The sequence below is a fragment of the Panicum virgatum genome, chromosome 3N (genome assembly GCF_016808335.1).
Source record: "Panicum virgatum strain AP13 chromosome 3N, P.virgatum_v5, whole genome shotgun sequence".
Taxonomy (NCBI): Eukaryota; Viridiplantae; Streptophyta; class Magnoliopsida; order Poales; family Poaceae; genus Panicum; species Panicum virgatum.
This window is the reverse complement of record NC_053147.1, coordinates 55,418,815-55,423,109: the sequence shown is the minus strand read 5'-3', so window position 1 is coordinate 55,423,109 and position 4,295 is coordinate 55,418,815.

The window sequence follows — 4,295 nt, the reverse complement described above, 5'->3', positions numbered from 1 at the left end:
CGGTCGTGTCTCGGCGCAGGGACCGAGGACATCCTTTGCTCGTGGTGCGCTGTGTCGTCACGGGCGATACAAGCCACCGCTCTTCGACAGGCTTGAAGCTTTACGCCCGGCGCAGCTATAAATAGGGATCGTGGGGTTCCCTTCTTCTCCAGCCTTCCGACTCTTTCTTCCAGCATTGCCCAAATCTTGTAATGTTTCCATTGCCTTTTTGTGACCGCCCCCTAGATGGGGTGGCCTGGCTTTTTTAGGCTTTTGGCGCTAGAAGAATGCTTGCGAGCGGTTGGGGAAGACCGGAGTGGGCGTGCGCACCATCCCTCAGCTTCAGTGGGACCAGCAGAAGAGCATTGGGCCCGTGGGGTCCTGCTCCTGCGATGTCCCCTGGCCTGAAGGGGGATGGAGACGCCTGACCGGGGCGCTGGCACCAGGTTCGGCGGCTATTTTTCGCATCGTCCCCCCCGGTGACAAGGTTGCTCTCGGGGAGACGGTGCGGAGGGCGCTGTCCGCCAGCTTGACCCCCCGCGTGGTCTTCGGTGGAGGAGACGCTAGAAGAAGGCTTGCGAGGAGAGCGTCCCGCTGGACCCGTGAGGTCTGGGGGCCGCTTCTCGCATCCCTAGCAGCCTCGCCGCTGCGTCAACTAGGGGCTTGGTGCCTTTCTTCGTCGCTCGCTCCTCCCCAAGACAGGGAAAATTGCCACATAGGTGGCAAGGTGTTTGTATCTTTCGATGGCTTTGCGCCGGTGACCCTTTGTAATCTTTACTTGCATTGAGCAATAAAGTCCCCTTTCTCCTCTGCGGGGAGGATTACCGAGGGTATAGGGGTGTACATAGAGTTACGACCCTCGAATATGTGTGAAGTCTCCTTCGCGGGGGCGCGTCAGCGCACCCGCGGGTGTAGCCCCCGAGGCCTTGGAGGAGCGTTTGTGCTCGTCCAAGGGCTACAAACGTCGTCCCACTGGGTAGCTCTACTGGGATGGCCGTCCAGCATCTTTTTCAGCCGGCATCGGCACTTTTTCAGCCGGCCTCGGCACTCTTAGTGCTGGTACGGCGATCTGGCGTTCAGCTTTAGCCGTTAGGGGGACGTACGCTAATAGCGGTGGGTTCGGTTTACGCGTGGAGCTTCATAAGTGATGGTTGTCGATTTATTCGAGGGTGTGGTTTTGAACCGTGGTGTGCGAGGAGCCCCCGAGCCTAGGCCCGTGTGAAGGCGTTCAGGGGAAACCCTCGACTTTAATTACGACCCTCGTCGCCCTTCCGCAGGGAGGAGGGGTGAAGCGCACCATGCTACCCATGCCCGGGCCGCGAGCTATGGCTGCTTCAGTGAGCTATTAGCGGGTTGTTCAAGTGGACGTCCGTGCCCCGTTCGATAGGGGTCGGCTCATGGTCCATAGACACGTCTCATAAAGCGCTTGCGAGGGTTCACTAGGCGGGGCTCGGACCCATTCGATAGGGTCCGAGGGCTCGACGCTCTCCCTCGATGGGATCCCCCTTCTAGGCACCCTCTACTGGCCTTGAACACTGCATAGGATGTCTCGAACTCCGCATTCGAGGGTAGCTTGTATGGCACATCCCTGCAGTCCCTGACTCCGGTGATCTGGGGCGCCTGTCGAACCCCCTGAAGGGCCAGGCTTCGATCCCTTGATCAGTAAGGCCTCGAAATGCTATTCCTTCGAGGGTAAAGAGACCCCTGAAGGAATATTCCGTCTTGGTTTGAAATGACGCAGAGTCGCAAGTCATGCGCGCGGGTCTGGTGGTGGGCGAACGTGGCCCGATTCGTGCGGTGTGGCGTGGGCGCGCCTTTTCAGGTGTCGGCCTCGGGCAGACGGAGCGGCGTGGGCGGCGGCTGACGGATGGGATAACACAACAGTCGCGTCGCGCCCGCCGGTTACCGTGCCGCATTTATCGCCGCGTGCGCGCGTGGGGAACTCCGCGGTCGTGGGGCCCACCCGTCAGTGATAGCAAAATCTACCGCATTGAATGCGGTAGATTTGGGCCGTGGCTGTGGGTGCGCCCCCCGTGGTACATAAATATGGAGAAGAAGGGGATGTTTTGGGTTCACCTGGCCATTTGCCTTCATCCTGTTTCGCCTTCTCCACCTCCGTCGCCTCCTGAACCCATAGCCTGGAGCGAGAAGGAGAAAAGGAGAAAGAGAAAGAGAGAGGAAGAGACTTAGCCATTTCGGAGCCTTCCTTTTTCCATCCCCCTCGACTCTCGGAGATGTCGGATATCCAGGAGCCCTTGCCATGGGGGAAGTCCTCCGCCACCGTCGCGGTGCTGGAGCAGCTGGTCGCCGATCGGCTGCTGCCGCGGAACCCCGACGCGGGGGCGCCAGCGTGGATTTCCCCGCGCCCGGACGAGTCTGAGCCGGAGCCCCCGCAGGGCTATGTTGTGAGCTTCGTGCGCCTCCACGAACGGGGCTTCGGCGTCCCCGCCAGCAAGTTTATGAGGGCGCTGTGCGAGTACTACGGAGTGGAGCTGCACAATTTCAGCCCCAACTCCATATCGCAGGCGGCGGTCTTCGTCGCCGTCTGCGAGGGGTACCTCGGCATCGACGTCCACTGGGATCTCTGGATCCACCTGTTCCGCGGCGAGCTCTTCGTCGAGAACGCGCGGAACCAGCCAAGGCGGTTCGCGCGCGCCGGTGGCTTGACGTTCCACGTCCGCCCGAACCGGCGGAACCTTTACATCACAAGCAAGATGACGACAAACAACTCCGGGTGGAGCCGAGGGTGGTTCTACCTTCGAAACTTCAGCGGCGCGCTCCCGGCGTTTACTAACAAGGTTCTTCGGGAGCGTCCGGCGAAGTGGGACTGGGGGGTGTCGCCCCCAGCCCAACAAGCCAGGCTCGAGGGCCTTACCGATGCGCTGGCGCGTTTGGCGAGGAAGGGATTGACAGCGGCGGATGTCATCGCGAACTTTCACCGGCAGAGGGTGATCCCTCTTGTGGAGAGGGCCCTGCCGATTTACCGGCTCATCCCCGGGAGCAAGGTCGAGGGCTCGAGGACATCGAGCAAGCTTCTCTCCCACACCATCGCCGCCCGAAGGGCGAAGTATGCGGTGGCGGAGTTTCCCCAAGATCCCGCGGATCTTTGGAGGATCAAGATGCGTCCCGAGCTGGGGTATATTTCGCTGGTGAGTTTTGGCTTCGAACTCGTCGTGCATCGTGTAGTTCCCCTTTCCTGACCCCATCTGTGTGTATTGTACAGGGTTTGAGATGCGGCACCTCGAGGCCTCCGGTCTCAGAACAGCACCTGATCAATCGCCTCCACGCGGAGAAGATGAAGAGGCGGAAGGACACGGTGGAGGCCAAGGCCGAGAGGAAGAGGAAAAGGAAGGCGGAGCACGACAAGGCGCGCCAGCTCGCTCGGGCGGAGGGGAAGCCGCGACCCGCCACACCTGAGTCCTCGGAGGAGGACGAGGAGGAGGACTCGGAGGAGGCCTCGGATGCCGAGGACCGCGCGCCGAGGGGGGACGGGGAGGGCGCGAGCCCCCTACCGTTCTACCTGTGGGACGAGGAAGAGGGAGCAACCATGGCGCCAGAGGAGCCGGGGGCCGTAGTGGGGTCATCGGCGAATCCCACCCTCGAGGGTGCGGTACGGGGGTCATCCTTGCCGGCGACCGGCGAGGGGTCGCCTGCGCCCCAGGTGCTGATCCGCGGCCACGAGGCCGCGGCGGGAGAGGAGTCGTCCGTGCTGGCAGCCTCGTGCCATCGGGCTGACACGAGGGGGGCGCCCTCGGGGCAGTCTTCGAGGGACAGCCCGATGCCCCAGGCTCGAAAGAGCGCCACGAGGAAGAGGAGCATGAGTGCTCGATCTGGGTAAGCATTTTGGATTTTGTTTTTTGTTATGTACTTGGTAAATTTCTCGATCCCGCTCAACTCGTGCCTCTTGACTTCCAGCCCCGGGGCCGTTCCCAAGGATGCAGTGCAGCTTGCCCCGGCCAAGGCTCTCAAGACCGGGGCTCGCAGCACTCCGCACACGGCGCCGCAGCCCCCTCCCGCCTTGGATCTCGAGGTGGCGGCCGCTAGGCTACGGGAGGCAGTGGCCCGAGGGGCCCAGGCGGCGCAGCAAGCCCGGGAGAAGGAGGGTGACGCTGGTCAGAGTGACGCCGGCCACCGTGGCGCCGAGGCGGCCGCTCAAGCGGCCGACGCCGAGGAGACCGGCCAGGGCAGTGCCGGTGGCGCCGCCCAAGCGGTCATTGATGTTGAGGCCGGTCAGGGCGACGCAGATATCGCCGCCCGGCCGGACATAGGAGGAGAAACTGGCGGGGGCGCGCAGGAGCACCCTGCCAGCCAAACTG